Here is a 19,775-nt window from a genome sequence, read left to right as displayed (position 1 = left end):
GGTTGATGGAGATCCAGTAGCACAACAGCGGCGTGGTGGAAGTAGCGGTGATCTCGGCAAGGCTTCGCCAAGCTCAGCGAGAGGGAGAGGTGGTGCGGAGGGAGAGGGAGGCGCCAGGAGCAGGGGTGCGCAGCCCTCCCTCCCCCCTCTTTATATAGAGGCCTTGGGGGGCTCCGACCCCCTAGAGATTGGATCTCAAGGGGGGGTGGCCAAGGGGGTGGCTTGCCCCCCAAGCTAAGTGGGGCGCCCCCCACCCCTAGGATTTCCAACCCTAGGCGCAGGGGGAGGCCCAAGGGGGCGCACTAGCCCACCAGGGGCTGGTTCCCTTCCCCACTTCAGCCCATGGGGCCCTCTGGGATAGGTGGCCCCACCCGGTGGACCCCCGGGACCCTTCCGGTGGTCCCGGTACAATACCGGTGACCCCCAAAACTTTCCCGATGGCCGAAACTGGACTTCCTATATACAATTCTTTACCTCTGGACCATTCCGGAACTCCTCGTGACGTCTGAGATCTCATCCGGGACTCCGAACAACTTTCGGGTTACCGCATACTAATATCTCTACAACCCTAGCATCACCGAACCTTAAGTGTGTAGACCCTACGGGTTCGAAAGACATGCAGACATGACCGAGACGACTCTCCGGTCAATAACCAACAGCGGGATCTGGATACCCATGTTGGCTCCCACATGCTCCTCGATGATCTCATCGGATGAACCACGATGACGAGGATTCAAGTAATCCCGTATACAATTCCCTTTGTCAACCGATATGTTACTTTCCCGAGATTCGATCGTCGGTATCCCAATACCTCGTTCAATCTCATTACCGGCAAGTCACTTTACTTGTACTGTAATGCATGATCCCATGACCAAACACTTGGTCACATTGAGCTCATTATGATGATGCATTACCGAGTGGGCCCAGAGATACCTCTCCGTCATACGGAGTGACAAATCCCAGTCTCAATCTGTGTCAACCCAACAGATACTTTCGGGTACACCCGTAGTATACCTTTATAGTCACCCAGTTACGTTGTGATGTTTGGTACTCCCAAAGGACTCCTACGGTATCCGGGAGTTACACGATCTCATGGTCTAAGGAAATGATACTTGACATTGGAAAAGCTCTAGCAAACGAACTACACGATCTTGTGCTATGCTTAAGATTGGGTCTTGTCCATCACATCATTCTCCTAATGATGTGATCCCGTTATCAACGACATCCAATGTCCATAGTCAGGAAACCATGACTATCAGTTGATCAACGAGCTAGTCAACTAGAGGCTTACTAGGGACATGTTGTGGTCTATGTATTCACACATGTATTACGATTTCCGGATAACACAATTATAGCATGAATAATAGACAATTATCATGAACAAGGAAATATAATAATAATCCTTTTATCATTGCCTCTAGGGCATATTTCCAACAGTCTCCCACTTGCACTAGAGTCAATAATCTAGTTACACTGTGATGAATCGAACACCCATAGAGTTCTGGTGTTGATCATGTTTTGCTCGCGAAAGAGGTTTAGTCAACGGATCTACGACATTCAGAGCTGTATGCACTTTGCAAATATCTATGTCTCCATGTTGAACATTTTCACGAATGGAGTTGAAGCGACGCTTGATGTGCCTGGTCTTCTTGTGAAACCTCGGCTCCTTGGCAAGGGCAATAGCTCCAGTGTTGTCACACAAGAGAGTGATCGGCCCCGACGTGTTGGGTATGACTCCTAGGTCGGTGATGAACTCCTTCATCCAGATTGCTTCATGCACTGCCTCCGAGGCTGCTATGTACTCCGCTTCACATGTAGATCCCACCACGACGCTCTGCTTGCAACTGCACCAGCTTATTGCCTCACCATTCAAAATATACACGTATCCGGTTTGTGACTTAGAGTCATCCAGATCTGTGTCGAAGCTAGCGTTGACGTAACCCTTTACGACGAGCTCTTCGTTACCTCCATAAACGAGAAACATGTCCTTTGTCCTTTTCAGGTCTGGTACACAGCATGGCATACATGATAGACCCTATGGCTGAGGCATAGGGGACGACACTCATCTTTTCTCTATCTTCTGCCGTGGTCGGACATTGAGCCGAGCTCAATTTCACACCTTGCAACACATGCAAGAACCCTTCTTGGACTGGTCCATATTGACCTTCTTCAATATCTTATCAAGGTATGTGCTTTGTGAAAGACCTATGAGGCGTCTCGATCTATCTCTATAGATCTTGATACCTAATATGTAAGCAGCTTCTCCAAGGTCCTCCATTGAAAAACACTTATTCAAGTAGGCCTTAATGTTGTCCAAAAGTTCTATATCATTTCCCATCAAAAGTATGTCATCCACATATAATATGAGAAATTCTATAGAGCTCCCACTCACTTTCTTGTAAACGCAGGCTTCTCCATAAGTCTGCATAAACCCAAACGCTTTGATCATCTCATCAAAGCGAATGTTCCAACTCCGAGATGCTTGCACCAGCTCATAAATGGATCGCTGGAGCTTGCATAACTTGTTAGCATTCTCAGGATCGACAAAACCTTCCGGCTGCAACATATACAGTTCTTCCTTAAGATAGCCGTTAAGGAATGCCGTTTTGACGTCCATTTTCCATATCTCATAATCATAGTATGCGGCAATTGCTAACATGATTCAGAAGGACTTCAGCTTCGCTACGGGAGAGAAAGTCTCATCGTAGTCAACCCCTTGAATTTGCCGATAACCCTTAGCAACAAGTCGAGCTTTATAGATGGTAACATTACCATCCGCGTCCGCCTTCTTCTTAAAGATCCATTTATTTTCTATCGCTCGCCGATCATCGGGCAAGTCTGTCAAAGACCATACTTTGTTTTCATACATGGATCCTATCTCGGATTGCATGGCTTCAAGCCATTTTTGGAATCTGGGCCCGCCATCGCCTTCTTCATAGTTTGAAGGTTCACCGTTGTCTAACAACATGATTTCCAGGACAGGGTTACCATACCACTCTGGTGTGGAATGTGTCCTTGTGGACCTACGAAGTTCTGTAGCAACTTGATCCGAAGTACCTTTGTCACGCCCAATATGCGACCCTATCCAAAAGGAACTCGAAGGTCCCACCAAGGATAGACCCGCATATTGAAACGCTTTTGCAAGGTGGATATCATTACATCAACATAACATAATAGATGGGGATACATACATAAGGCATACAATGCCACACGAATACAACATCATCTTATAAGAGATCAACATCCGACTATGGATGGAACACAAACAGAAACTCAAACGACATCCACCCTGCTAGCCCAGGCTGCCGACCTGGAACCTATCCCCTGATCGAAGAAGAAGCAGAAGAAGAACTCAAGCAAGCATCGCTCTCGCGTCATGATCATTGCATAACCTGTACCTGCAACTGTTGTAGTAATAATCTGTGAGCCACGAGGACTCAGCAATCCCATTACCATGGGTATCAAGACTAGCAAAGCTTAAAGGGAAAGGAAGGGGTAAAGTGGTGAGGCTGCAGCAGCGACTAAGCATATATGGTGGCTAACATACGCAAATAAGAGCGAGAAGAGAGCAAGCAGAACGGTCGTGAAGCTAGCAATGATCAAGAAGTGATCCTGAACTCCTACTTACGTTAAACATAACCCAGAAACCGTGTTCACTTCCCAGACTCCGCCGAGAAGAGACCATCACGGCTACACACGCGGTTGATGTGTTTTAATTCGGATCTGATGTCAAGTTATCTACAACCGGACATTAACAAATTCCCATCTGCCTATAACCGCAGGCACGGCTTTCGAAAGATTATACCCTGCAGGGGTGTCCCAACTTAGCCCATGACAAGCTATCGCGATCAATGAAGGATATACCTTCTCCCAGGAAGACCCGATCATACTCGGAATCCCGGTTTACAAGACATTTCGACAATGGTAAAACAAGACCAGCAAGACCGCCCGATGCGCCGACAATCCCGATAGGAGCTGCACATATCTCGTTCTCAGGGCAACACCAGATGAGCAATCTGTACAACTAAAACCAGACCTCAAGTTTCCCTGAGGGGGCGCTGCAAAGGGCTCTAGTTCGGACCAACACTTAGACAAGCACTGGCCCGGGGGGGCTAAAATCAAGATGACCCTTGGGTTTACTCCCAAGGGAAAAATAGGTGGTGGTGAGGCAAATGGTAAAACCAATGTTGGGCCTTGCTGAAGGAGTTTTATTCAAAGCGAACTGTCAAGGGGGTCCCATAAATCACCCAACCGCGTAAGGAACGCAAAATCCGGGAACATAACACTGGTATGACGGAAACTAGGGCGGCAAGAGTGGAACAAAACACCAGGCATAAGGCCGAGCCTTCCACCCTTTACCAAATATATAGATGCATTAATTAAATAAGAGATATTGTGATATCCCAAAATAACCCTGTCCACCATGGAGCAATCTTCAACTTTACCTGCAACTAGCAACACTATAAGAGGGCTGAGCAAAGCGGTAACATAGCCAAACAATGGTTTGCTAGGAAGGGTGTCAAAGGTTAGAGGTTCATGGCAATTTGAGAGGCTTGAGGAGCAAAAGATAGGTAGCGCAGCAAAGCGATAGAACGAAGCAAACTAGCATAGCAATGATAGTAGTGAGATCCAGGGTAGCGGTCATCTTGCCTGAAATCCCGCTAGGAATAAGAACGAGTCCATGAAGACGATGAAGCCACGAAGACGAACCAAGCGTAGACGAACGAATCCTCACGATCGCAACGAAACGGGAACTATCGAGAGAAGCACACAACACGGTAAACACACCACACATAGACAAGACATGATGCACAACAAGCATGATGCAAGACAAGACTATATGAAGCTACTCATGGCAAGAGATGATGCAAACAAGAGCAACACATCAAAGCAAGTTTAAATGAGGCCGGAAACAACACATAACAATTCCGGTGAGTCCTCATATGCATATTTCGAAATTGGACTAGATCTGAATAAACCTTATGTTCAAGTTGTTAAACAGCAAGTTAAGATGCACCAAGATGATCTACACGAGATTCTAGTCAAGTTACATATAAAGTTCATTAGATTTGGAGCTACGGCCTAAAAGATATGAGCAAAACAAGTTAAACATGGCATTGATGCAAAATGCACCCAAACATCAAGCAAATACACCAAAACAAGGATGCAACATGATAATATGAAACTACATGCAAATCCAAGCAAGTTTCATATAAAGCACACTCAAAACGGAGCAACGGTTCAACACACACACATGAAACAAGTTTAAAGGACAAGCTGTCCAAAACAGCAACTAGGCATCTTGCAAGCATCAAAACAATATGCTACAGCACCTCAACATAAGAACAAAAGGCATGGACATGATGTACAGGTAAATCATAACAAAACATGAACACTGCGCTATCTCCAGAAACTACTAGAACATGCCCAAACACACATGGCAAGATTGCAAATAATAACAATTCAGACTTTGCAGAAAATAACATCAGGTTGCAATGTTTAGAGCTATCAAACAACATGTTACAGGAACTTATCATGGAAAACAAAGGCATGTCATGAATCTACTAATTTCATAGATCAAAAGTCCTTTACTGACCATGAGCCAAAAAGGATCAGAAAATATAATGGCACCCATGTAAGCATGGCAAGTTATAATACAGATTCAAACATGGCAGAAACAGAATTATGAAGACATGTTGGTGAGCTTGTACCACTCACCACAGAGAAATATATGGCATGGCAAGGCAACCAACAGTAAGAAGACATGTTTGTGAAGCTAAGCATGGCAAGATCAAGTTCATAGGGTGCATGGAACACTAGCAACAATCATGGAAACAACTGAACTTAATGTTAACAGGCTGACAACAACATGAAGCACTCTTGCAACAATGATTCAGGCATCAAGATGAGCTCAAATGAACACGATGCAATGGAATGAAATGATGTACTCGTTGAGGCGAACAATTTGACATATTACACGCACAAAACGGAGCTACGGATGCAGAGATACGATGCGATGAACATGGCATGATAATGTCAAAATTCTCAGGGACTTAGGCATATTTCAGGAAAAAAACATGCGGGCGCAATATAATTATGTGACGCCCGGGCGGGGATTAGGTGTCCTGCTCACCTAGTGGGCTCGGCCCAGGTTGCGGGGAGGTGGGCCGCAGGTGGGCTGTGCAGAAGGCCATGGCTTAGGGAGAGACGAGAGAGAGGCCTGGCGGCAGTTTCGGAGACCGAAACGTCCGACGAAGGTACCAGCAACGGTACCGCTATAAGTTTAACGGTTGGGCTATCAAATGGACTCCGAATGCGACGAAACTTGGCAGGCGGTCTGGCTACACTATAATAAGACCGCACGACAAGTTGCAACCCATTTCGAGAACATTTTTATGCCACTTATAAAATAATATTTCAGAGGTGTCGCGGGCGCGTGCGAGTGTGGTCGGGCTCAGAACGGACAACGGAGAGAACCGGGGAAACCCGGATGGATGCAAGTTTTGAAAAACATGCAGATGAAATGTAGATGATGACATGAGATGAGATGCATAACAAGAACAAAATGCAAAACAACAGATAAACCCAACCACGAAGGAAATATCATATCGCATCTCCGGAAAAGGCAAGAGTTGGAGTTACGAATATGGAAAGTTGTATCTAGGGCGTTACAACACTCCACCACTATGAGAGGATCTCATCCCGAGATCTAGGATGGCACCGGAAGGAAACGAAAGAGGAAGAGAGGAGGTAAAACTAAGTTGCTTCTTCGACAAACGAGTGAAACCATGAACCTTGAGAGGTTGAGCAAAATGAAAGAAAGAAAACAACGAAGATGAACAAAGTTGAAAACACTCCGTTAGAAAAGAGGAACAAGGGATACGACGAGAACCAAGAGGTTTAGTGATAAGATAGATATTCAAGCCACTCCGGTTAAAACTAGATAGAGAAGGAATAAGATTGATATAATTTGGGCAGCACTTCGACTGATAGATAAAGGAAAACTTGATAAGATGAAAAGAACTTGAAGAGAAGACACAACACTCCGGTTAAATGGATAAGCACGAAAAACATGATCCTTACAATTCGAGATGATGAGTGAAGAGAGCAACATCACCATGCCTCCGGAAGAAAGAATAGAAGATAGATCATTGGAATAACAGAATGGAGAAGAAAATGACAACTTCTGCCACAAATGAACTTGGAAAGCATCCTTGCAAAGAAGAATTTAATGGAGTTGTTGGAAAACCAACAACGAAAAGAATAAGCTTGTTGTGGGCTTATGGCAAACATCTCAAAATGATGAGGTGACTACCTGCCACTAACGAAAAACAATTGCTTGTTTGAGATCAACGAAGGGATGAAAACTTCTTTCGCCGAGAGGATAGGAGAAAACTCGGATCATTGATAGCACCATAATTAGCAATATTCCTTAGGGAAGGCTTTAGGTGAAATCTGACACAAGATAACTCCAACAAAGAGATTAATGGATTTAAAATACCTCATTCTTGACAACATATGAATCATGAAACATGAAGGAAATTGTCAAGAGTGACATAACACCACCTCAAAAGATAAGGTAGAAAGAATTGCACTTCGAAATGCAAGATGAAGAATACTTGGATGCCTCAAAACAAAACATGTGTTGAACACCATGTTTATTTTAGAGTATAGCTTAGCGGGTCATAACTTCGAGAGAAATCTTGAAGAACAACTGAAGAATGAAAGGAATCCTTGATGAACCACCATGTAGAGCCTCCATGAAGAACTCCGGTAATAAAAGGATGATAAAAAGAAAGAGAAGTTGAAAACACAAGGTGAAGCCTTTTTGATGGAGCTACGAAATGAGTAAACTTTGAACTCCGGACAAGAAAGATGAATAACTTGGAACTGAGAATTACTTCCTGATGAACAAACTCCGGAAGAAGGAATTAATCACTTGGATGAAACAAGAATAAGAATTATGTTATGTGTATCCTTCACTAATTTAAATTGATGACAATCAATGAATAGACATGCTACTTATTCTCGTAGAAAGGATCAAGATAGATATGGCGCAAACTTGTGAAGGTCTTCAAGGAACCACTGGTAGGATTTGGAAACAACGAATATTTGATATGATAACGGAGGAAGAGAAATCTTGAACAAACCGCCGTAAGAATTGAAAATGAGATTAGCAAAGGCACAATTCACCGGGAAGAATTGGAAAATGAATGAAGATACTTGAAGGGATTTAGATACAAGTGAACGAAGAGATCATGAGCTGATTAGAGGATATTTGAACGATGCACCGGTAAGATTTGGAGAATGATAGCTACACGCTGAGAATGAAGAATTATGACATGATGGCCTTCGGATGATCGAGAAAAGAAAGCAACCCTTGAAATGCGTCGGATGGGTGAAAAGAATTCTCACAATCGAAAACAACTATGAGAGGATGGCATCAAGCTAGAATCATGAATCTTCGAGAGAAGGGACAAGATTTAGAGGAAAAACTCTTCTTCGGTCTTCAAAGCTGATAAAGACGACAAGAAACACCATCGAAATTGTTGAGAAACTCCGGAATAATGAAAAAGAGGAAAGGTAGAACCCGAGATGAAAAGAATTTGAAAGCAATCTTGGAGATGGCATCTGACTGATGAAATTCATTCTTACGTCATACTTCGGAAAGGATTTGAGAATAGCTCCGGGAAATTAGAAGAGTCAGGTAAGATCCTGGGAAAAGACCTGTGGGTTAGGGCCCACTGAAGAGAAAAACATCGTTGGATAGGGATGATGAACAGATAGATGAAGCACCGGAACAATTTAACTATTTGAATGAGGTGACAACCTCGAATTAATTCAAACGCAGACGAATCTCCTGAGATGTCTTATGAACTCCGGAATGATTGAATGGCGAGAGGTAAACGAGCAAGGAGAATACTTGATCCAAGGGAAAGAATATGATCAATCCGAAAAACATGAATTGAGTGCACCGGGAAAAGAAAGGGATGAAGCATGACGAACGAGACGAGAATTCACCGGTTGAAACAATTGAGGGAAGACTGAAGAGGCTCCGCACAAATGAAATTGATGGTCAAAAGAGACTCAAACTCCGGGAAAAGAAAGGGTGGGAGGGCGGTAAAAACAAAGGCAACCTGGAAGGGGAAATCGACGAATATCTTGAAGAGAAAACACCGGTTGAAATCATTGAGAAGAGAGAGCAAAGACTTTGCATGAGTAGGATGGATACTCGATTACGGACTCCGGTTCCGAGAAGAAGAAGGGTGGGTGGGTGGGAAAGAAAACAACTGAGGATTGAACTCAAAGATGAAGAGGCTTGAGTCAACTTGACGAGAAATGCACCGGATGAAAAGAGCTGAGAACCAACGATTGGAAAAACCAACTGCGTGATCCTAAAGAAAAAATTTGAAGGGGAAGAGGAGTAATTCAAAACACCTATGTCAAGATTCCTCACCAGAGCGACGCAGGGGCAGACGAGTAAAAAGAATTCCTACTCTCCGATATAACTAGACTCCGAAAACAGTTTTCTTCTAGACTCAACAACGGCCAACAATCAAGGGGGCTCCTATGGTCGGTCGAGGCTCTGATACCAACTTGTCGCGCCCAATATGCGACCCTATCCAAAAGGAACTCGAAGGTCCCACCAAGGATAGACCCGCATATTGAAACGCTTTTGCAAGGTGGATATCATTACATCAACATAACATAATAGATGGGGATACATACATAAGGCATACAATGCCACACGAATACAACATCATCTTACAAGAGATCAACATCCGACTACGGATGGAACACAAACAGAAACTCAAACGACATCCACCCTGCTAGCCCAGGCTGCCGACCTGGAACCTATCCCCTGATCGAAGAAGAAGCAGAAGAAGAACTCAAGCAAGCAAGCATCGCTCTCGCGTCATGATCATCGCATGACCTGTACATGCAACTGTTGTTGTAGTAATCTGTGAGCCACGAGGACTCAGCAATCCCATTACCATGGGTATCAAGACTAGCAAAGCTTAAAGGGAAAGGAAGGGGTAAAGTGGTGAGGCTGCAGCAGCGACTAAGCATATATGGTGGCCAACATACGCAAATAAGAGCGAGAAGAGAGCAAGCAGAACGGTCGTGAAGCTAGCAATGATCAAGAAGTGATCCTGAACTCCTACTTACGTCAAACATAACCCAGAAACCGTGTTCACTTCCCAGACTCCGCCGAGAAGAGACCATCACGGCTATACACGCGGTTGATGCGTTTTAATTCGGATCCGATGTCAAGTTATCTACAACCGGACATTAACAAATTCCCATCTGCCTATAACCGCAGGCACGGCTTTCGAAAGATTATACCCTGCAGGGGTGTCCCAACTTAGCCCATGACAAGCTATCGCGATGAACGAAGGATATACCTTCTCCCAGGAAGACCCGATCAGACTCGGAATCCCGGTTTACAAGACATTTCAACAATGGTAAAACAAGACCAGCAAGACCGCCCGATGCGCCGACAATCCCGATAGGAGCTGCACATATCTCGTTCTCAGGGCAACACCGGATGAGCAATCCGTACAACTAAAACCAGACCTCAAGTTTCCTGGAGGGGGCGCTGCAAAGGGCTCTAGTTCGGACCAACACTTAGACAAGCACTGGCCCGGGGGGGCTAAAATCAAGATGACCCTTGGGTTGGCCGACCCAAGGGAAAGATATAGGTGGTGGTGAGGCAAATGTTAAAACCAATGTTGGGCCTTGCTGGAGGAGTTTTATTCAAAGCGAACTGTCAAGGGGGTCCCATAAATCACCCGACCGCGTAAGGAACGCAAAATCAGGGAACATAACACCGGTATGACAGAAACTAGGGCGGCAAGAGTGGAACAAAACACCAGGCATAAGGCCGAGCCTTCCACCCTTTACCAAATATATAGATGCATTAATTAAATAAGAGATATTGTGATATCCCAAAATAATCATGTCCACCATGGAGCAATCTTCAACTTTACCTGCAACTAGCAATGCTATAAGAGGGCTGAGCAAAGCGGTAACATAGCCAAACAATGGTTTGCTAGGAAGGGTGTCAAAGGTTAGAGGTTCATGGCAATTTGAGAGGCTTGAGGAGCAAAAGATAGGTAGCGCAGCAAAGCGATAGAATGAAGCAAACTAGCATAGCAATGATAGTAGTGAGATCCAGGATAGCGGTCATCTTGCCTGAAATCCCTCTAGGAAGAAGAACGAGTCCATGAAGAAGATGAAGCCACGAAGATGAACCAAGCGTAGACGAACGAATCCTCACGATTGCAACGAAATGGGAACTATCGAGAGAAGCACACAACACGGTAAACACACCACACATAGACAAGACATGATGCACAACAAGCATGATGCAAGACAAGACTACATGAAGCTACTCATGGCAAGAGATGATGCAAACAAGAGCAACACATCAAAGCAAGTTCAAATGAGGCCGGAAACAACACATAACAATTCTGGTAAGTCCTCATATGCATATTTCGAAATTGGACCAGATCTGAATAAACCTTATGTTCAAGTTGTTAAACAGCAAGTTAAGATGCACCAAGATGATCTACACGAGATTCTAGTCAAGTTACATATAAAGTTCATTAGATTTGGAGCTACGGCCTAGAAGATATGAGCAAAACAAGTTAAACATGGCATTGATGCAAAATGCACCCAAACATTAAGCAAACGCACCAAAACAAGGATGCAACATGATAATATGAAACTACATGTAAAACCAAGCAAGTTTCATATAAAGCACACTCAAAACGGAGCAACGGTTCAACACACACACATGAAACAAGTTTAAAGGACAAGCTGTCCAAAACAGCAACTAGGCATCTTGCAAGCATCAAAACAATATGCTACAGCACCTCAACATAAGAACAAAAGGCATGGACATGATGTACAGGTAAAGCATAACAAAACATGAACACTGCGCTATCTCCAGAAACTACTAGAACATGCCCAAACACACATGGCAAATTGCAAATAATAACAATTCAGACTTTGCAGAAAATAACATCAGGTTGCAATGTTTAGAGCTATCAAACAACATGTTACAGGAACTTATCATGGCAAACAAAGGCATGGCATGAATCTACTAATTGCATAGATCAAAAGTCCTTTACTGACCATGAGCCAAAAAGGATCAGAAAATATAATGGCACCCATGTAAACATGGCAAGTTATAATACAGATTCAAACATGGCAGAAACAGAATTATGAAGGCATGTTGGTGAGCTTGTACCACTCACCACAGATAAATATATGGCATGGCAAGGCAACCAACAGTAAGAAGACATGTTTGTGAAGCTAAGCATGGCAAGATCAAGTTCATAGGGTGCATGGAACACTAGCAACAATCATGGAAACAACTGAACTTAATGTTAATAGGCTGACAGCAACATGAAGCATTCTTGCAACGATGATTCAGGCATCAAGATGAGCTCAAATGAACATCATGCAATGGAATGAAATGATGTACTCATTGAGGCGAACAATTTGACATATTACACGCACAAAATGGAGCTACGGATGCAGAGATACGATGCGATGAACATGGCATGATAATGTCAAAATTCTCAGGGACTTAGGCATATTTCAGGAAAAAAACATGCGGGCGCAATATAATTATGTGACGCCCGGGCGGGGATTAGGTGTCCTGCTCACCTAGTGGGCTCGGCCCAGGTTGCGGGGAGGTGGGCTGCAGGTGGGCTGTGCGGAAGGCCATGGCTTAGGGAGAGACGAGAGAGAGAGGCCTGGCGGCAGTTTCGGAGACCGAAACGTCCGACGAAGGTACCAGCAACGGTACCGCTATAAGTTTAACGGTTGGGCTATCAAATGGACTCCGAATGCGACGAAACTTGGCAGGCGGTCTGTCTACACTATAATAAGACCGCATGACAAGTTGCAACCCATTTCGAGAACATTTTTATGCCACTTATAAAATAATATTTCGGAGGTGCCGCGGGCGCGTGCGAGTGTGGTCTGGCTCAGAATGGACAACAGAGAGAACCGGGGAAACCCGGACGGATGCAAGTTTTGAAAAACATGCAGATGAAATGTAGATGATGACATGAGATGAGATGCATAACAAGAACAAAATGCAAAACAACAGATAAAACCCAACCATGAAGGAAATATCATATCGCATCTCCGGAAAAGGCAAGAGTTGGAGTTACGAATATGGAAAGTTGTATCTGGGGTGTTACAACCTTGATCATCATCATTAATTTCCTCTCCAGTCGGTGTAGGCACCACAGGAACATCTTCCTGAGCTGCACTACTTTCTGGTTCAAGAGGTAGTACTTCATCGAGTTCTACTTTCCTCCCACTTACTTCTTTCGAGAGAAACTCTTTCTCCAGAAAGGACCCGTTCTTGCCAACAAAGATCTTGCCTTCGGATCTAAGGTGGAAGGTATACCCAATGGTTTCCTTAGGGTATCCTATGAAGACGCATTTTTCCGACTTGGGTTCGAGCTTTTCAGGTTGAAGTTTCTTGACATAAGCATCGCATCCCCAAACTTTTAGAAACGACGGCTTAGGTTTCTTCCCAAACCATAATTCATACGGTGTCGTCTCAACGGATTTAGACGGTGCCCTATTTAAAGTGAATGTAGCTGTCTCTAGAGCGTATCCCCAAAATGATAGTGGTAAATCGGTGAGTGACATCATAGATCGCACCATATCCAATAGAGTGCGATTACGACGCTCGGACACACCGTTACGCTGAGGTGTTCCAGGCGGCGTGAGTTGTGAAATGATTCCAAATTTCCTTAAGTGCGTACCAAATTCGTGACTTAAATATTCTCCTCCATGATCTGATCGTAAGAACTTTATTTTTCGGTCATGTTGATTCTCTACCTCATTCTAAAATTCCTTGAACTTTTCAAAGGTCACAGACTTGTGTTTCATCAAGTAGACATAACCGTATCTACTTACATCATCAGTGAGAGTGAGAACATAACGATAGCCTCCACGAGCCTCAACACTCATTGGACCGCACACATCAATATGTATGATTTCCAATAAGTTGGTTGCTCGCTCCATTGTTCCGGAGAACGGAGTCTTGGTCATTTCACCCATGAGGCATGGTTCGCATGTGTCAAATGATTCATAATCGAGAGACTCTAAAAGTCCATCAGCATGGAGCTTCTTCATCCGCTTGACACCAATGTGACCAAGGCGGCAGTGCCACAAGTATGTGGGACTATCGTTATCAACCTTACATCTTTTGGTATTCACACTATGAATATGTGTAACATCACGTTCGAGATTCATCAAGAATAAACCATTGACCAGCGGGGCATGACCATAAAACATATCTCTCATATAAATAGAACAACCATTATTCTCGGATTTAAATGAGTAGCCATCTCGTATTAAAAGATATCCAAATACAATGTTCATGCTCAAAGCTGGCACTCAATAACAATTATTGAGGTTTAAAACTAATCCCGTAGGTAAATGTAGAGGTAGCGTGCCGACGGCGATCACATCGACCTTGGAACCATTCCCGACGCGCATCGTCACCTCGTCCTTCGCTAGTCTCCGCTTATTCCGCAGCTCCTGCTTTGAGTTACAAATATGAGCAACCGCACCAATATCAAATACCCAGGAGTTACTACAAGTACTGGTAAGGCACACATCAATTACATGTATATCACATATACCTTTAGTGTTGCCGGCCTTCTTGTCCGCTAAGTATTTGGGGCAGTTCTGCTTCCAGTGTCCCTTTCCCTTGCAATAAAAGCACTCAGTCTCAGGTTTGGGTCCATTCTTTGGCTTCTTCCCGGCAACCGGTTTACCGGGCGCGGCAACTCCCTTGTCGTCTTTCTTGAAGTTCTTCTTACCCTTGCCTTTCTTGAAACTAGTGGTTTTATTGACCATCAACACTTGATGTTCCTTTTTGATTTCCACCTCCGCTGATTTCAGCATTGAAAATACTTCAGGAATAGTTTTCACCATCCCCTGCATATTGTAGTTCATCACAAAGCTCTTGTAGCTAGGTGGGAGCGACTGAAGGATTCTGTTAATGACCGCCTCGTCTGGGAGGTTAATGTCCAGCTGGGACAAGCGGTTGTGCAACCCAGACATTTTGAGTATGTGCTTACTGACAGAACTATTTTCCTCCATCTTACAACTATAGAACTTGTCGGAGACTTCATATCTCTCGAACCGGGCATGAGCTTGGAAAACCATTTTTAGCTCCTCGAACATCTCATATGCTCCGTGTTGCTCAAAACGCTTTTGGAGCCCCGGTTCTAAGCTGTAAAGCATGCCGCACTGAAGGAGGGAGTAATCATCAGCACGTGACTGCCAAGCATTCATAACGTCTTGGTTCTCTAGGATGGGTGCTTCACCTAGCGGTCCTTCTAGGACATATGCTTTCTTGGCAGCTATGAGGATGATCCTTAGGTTCCAGACCCAGTCCGAATAGTTGCTGCCATCATCTTTCAGCTTGGTTTTCTCTAGGAACGCGTTGAAGTTGAGGTTGACATGAGCGTTGGCCATTTGATCTACAAGACATTTTTGCAAAGGTTTTTAGACTAAGTTCATGATAATTAAGTTCATGTAATCAAATTATTTAATGAACTCCCACTCAGATTAGACATCCCTCTAGTCATCTAAGTGATACATGATCCGAGTCAACTAGGCCGTGTCCGATCATCACGTGAGTCGGACTAGTCATCATCGGTGAACATCTCCATGTTGATTGTATCTTCCATACGACTCATGTTCGACCTTTTGGTCTCTTGTGTTCCGAGGCCATGTCTGTACATGCTAGGCTCGTCAAGTTAACCTAAGTGTTTTGCATGTGTAAATCTGTCTTACACCCGTTGTATGTGGACGTTGGAATCTATCACACCCGATCATCATGTGGTGCTTCAAAACAACGAACTTTCGCAACGGCGCACAGTTAGGGGGAACACTTTCTTGAAATTATTATGAGGGATCATCTTATTTACAACCGTTGTTCTAAGCAAATAAGATGCAAAAACATGATAAACATCACATGCAATCAAATAGTGACATGATATGGCCAATATCATATAGCTCCTTTGATCTCCATCTTCGGGGCGGCATGATCATCTTCGTCACCGGCATGACACCATGATCTCCATCATCGTGTCTCCATGAAGTTGCTCGCCAACTATTACTTCTACTACTATGGCTAACGGTTTAGCAATAAAGTAAAGTAATTACATGGCATTTAATCATTGACACGCAGGTCATACAATAATTAAGACAACTCCTATGGCTCCTGCCGGTTGTCATACTCATCGACATGCAAGTCGTGATTCCTATTACAAGAACATGATCTCATACATCACATATATATCATTCATCACAACTTTTGGCCATATCACATCACAAGGCATATGCTGCAAAAACAAGTTAGACGTCCTCTAATTGTTGTTGCATGTTTTTACGTGGCTGCAATAGGGTTCTAGCAAGAACGTTTCTTACCTACGTGAAAGCCACAACGTCATATGCCAATTTCTATTTACCCTTCATAAGGACCCTTTTCATCGAATCCGATCCGACTAAAGTGGGCGAGACAGACACCCGCTAGCCACCTTATGCAACTAGTGCATGTCAGTCGGTGGAACCTATCTCACATAAGCGTACGTGTAAGGTCAGTCCGGGCCGCTTCATCCCACGATGCCGGCGAAACAAGATAATACTAGTAGTGGCAAGAAAATTGACAACATCTACGCCCACAACAAATTTGTGTTCTACTCGTGCAAAGAAACTACGCATAGACCTAGCTCATGATGCCACTGTTGGGGAACGTTGCAGAAAATTAAAAAAAATATACGCTTCACCAAGATCAATCTATGGAGTCATCTAGCAACAAGAGAGGAGTGCATCTACATACCCTTGTAGATCGCAAGCGGAATCGTTCAAGAGAACGCGGTTGAGGGAGTCGTACTCGTCGTGATCCAAATCACCGGAGATCCTAGTGCCGAACGGACGGCACCTCCGTGTTCAACACACGTACGGTTGGGAAGACGTCTCCTCCTTCTTGATCCAGCAAGGGGAGGGAGAGGTTGATGGAGATCCAGCAGCACAACGGCGTGGTGGTGGAAGTAGCGGTGATCTTGGCAGGGCTTCGCCAAGCTCAACGAGAGGGAGAGGTGGTGCGGAGGGAGAGGGAGGCGCCACGATCAGGGGTGTGCAGCCCTCCCTCCCCCCTCTTTATATAGGGGCCCTGGGGGCGCCAGCCCCCTACAAATTGGATCTCAAGGGGGGGCGGCGGCCAAGGGGGTGGCTTGCCCCCCAAGCCAAGTGGGGCGCCCCCACCCCTACGGTTTCCAACCCTAGGCGCAGGGGGAGGCCCAAGGGGGTGCACCAGCCCACCAGGGGCTGGTTCCCTTCCCCACTTCAGCCCATGGGGCCCTCCGAGATAGGTGGCCCCACCCGATGGACCCCCGGGACCCTTCCGGTGGTCCCGGTACAATACCGGTGACCCCCGAAACTTTCCCGATGGCCGAAACTGGACTTCCTATATATAATTCTTTACCTCCAGACCATTCCGGAACTCCTCGTGACGTCCGAGATCTCATCCGGGACTCCGAACAACTTTCGGGTTACCGCATACCAATATCTCTACAACCCTAGCGTCACCGAACCTTAAGTGTGTAGACCCTACGGGTTCGGGAGACATGCAGACATGACCGAGACGACTGTCCGGTCAATAACCAACAGCGGGATCTGGATACCCATGTTGGCTCCCACATTCTCCTCGATGATCTCATCGGATGAACCACGATGTCGAGGATTCAAGTAATCCCGTATACAATTCCCTTTGTCAATCAGTACATTACTTGCCCGAGATTCGATCGTCGGTATCCCAATACCTCGTTTAATCTCGTTACCGGCAAGTCACTTTACTTGTACCGTAATGCATGATCCCGTGACCAAACACTTGGTCACATTGAGCTCATTATGATGATGCATTACCAAGTGGGCCCAGAGATACCTCTCCGTCATACGTAGTGACAATTCCCAGTCTAGATCCGTGTCAACCCAACAGATACTTTCGGGGACACCCGTAGTATACCTTTATAGTCACCCAGTTACATTGTGACGTTTAGTACACCCAAAGCACTCCTACGGTATCCGGGAGTTACACGATCTCATGGTCTAAGGAAATGATACTTGACATTGGAAAAGCTCTAGCAAACGAACTACACGATCTTGTGCTATGCTTAGGATTGGGTCTTGTCCATCACATCATTCTCCTAATGATGTGATCCCGTTATCAACGACATCCAATGTCCATAGTCAGGAAACCATGACTATCAGTTGATCAACGAGCTAGTCAACTAGAGGCTTACTAGGGACATGTTGTGGTCTATGTATTCACACATGTACTACGATTTCCGGATAACACAATTATAGCATGAATAATAGACAATTATCATGAACAAGGAAATATAATAATAATCCTTTTATCATTGCCTCTAGGGCATATTTCCAACAGCGGCATCATACAGTAGCATCGTTCCCTATAGTTGTAGTACACTCCTACTAGGACGACAACTCCTATAAAACCTTGCGCTTGGCTCTTTTCCTCTTCGGGAGGTTCAACAGTTCGTACTCGTGTGAACCTTGCACTTGGCTCTTTGCCTCTTCAGAAGGTCCAACAATGATGATACTACAGTACAATATGCTTGTGGCAATCTGACACCGATTGAACTGCTGCACGTCCACCACGAGGGCGAGGGCGAGGGAGAGGGAGAGGGCGCTGTAGTCGAAACCCTCTCCTCGTCCTGCGAACCACCGCACGCGTGGGCGAGGGAGAGGTGTAGTAAGCAAGATTCTCCTTGTTCGGTGAGTTGACGGGACACATCAAAGCAGTACTAGTACTAGTAGTTGTCCATATTGCGTCCTTTCCGATTAATATGGCTTAATTTGAAACGAGAAAAATACACTGGCGGTCAACGTATGTAACAATACTCTCTTTACGGTCACTATATATAGTTTTGCGGTGATTATACGATCACTAGCTCATCGTAGAGCACTGTATTGCACCCTACTAACCGGCCACATAGTCGATGTGGCACTTTGTTGACTGGTTAAATTGTCACCTGGTTTCTGGGTCCCACCTGTCAGTTGGCAGAGCAAAGAAATCAGTTAAACAAAACTTTACGCAGGCGCGACACGAGTCCAACCCTTGCACGCTAACCGCCCTGGCTGTGTATGTGAGTGCATGCACGTGTACTCCCTCGGTCTTCCAACAAAGAGTGTACATCGGCTACAAGGCTGGTCATAGTGGAGAGTAACATATACTAGTATCATGCATATGATACTAGTGTATGATACTACATCTATAGTGCATAGTATCATAAAGTAGTATCATAGATGGTCTCATTTATTGCCATGCATGACACATACTCCCTCCTTTCCGGTTTATAGGGCTTATCTCAAAATTTTACTTTTTCCATTTTATAAGGCTCAATTTGGTTGTTTTCCATCAAATGTTCAGATTCCAAGGTGCATTAAATCATTGCATGCAAGTATTAAGAGAAAATTGACCAATGCATGTACTTTATGCATGCATGCATTGCAATTAATGCATTGATAAACATAGGGGGTGTTTGGTTCTAGGGACTTTTTTGTGTTGGGACTAGAAAAAGTCCCTAGCAAACCAAACAAGGTCGGACTTTTTTGAGACTTTTTGCTAAAAGTCCTTAGAAGCACCTCCTTGAGAGTCTTTTTCAAAAAGTCCTAGGGACTAGAAAAAGTCCTAGGACTCG

The sequence above is a fragment of the Triticum dicoccoides genome, chromosome 3B (genome assembly GCF_002162155.2).
Source record: "Triticum dicoccoides isolate Atlit2015 ecotype Zavitan chromosome 3B, WEW_v2.0, whole genome shotgun sequence".
Taxonomy (NCBI): Eukaryota; Viridiplantae; Streptophyta; class Magnoliopsida; order Poales; family Poaceae; genus Triticum; species Triticum dicoccoides.
This window is presented reverse-complemented; position numbering follows the sequence as displayed.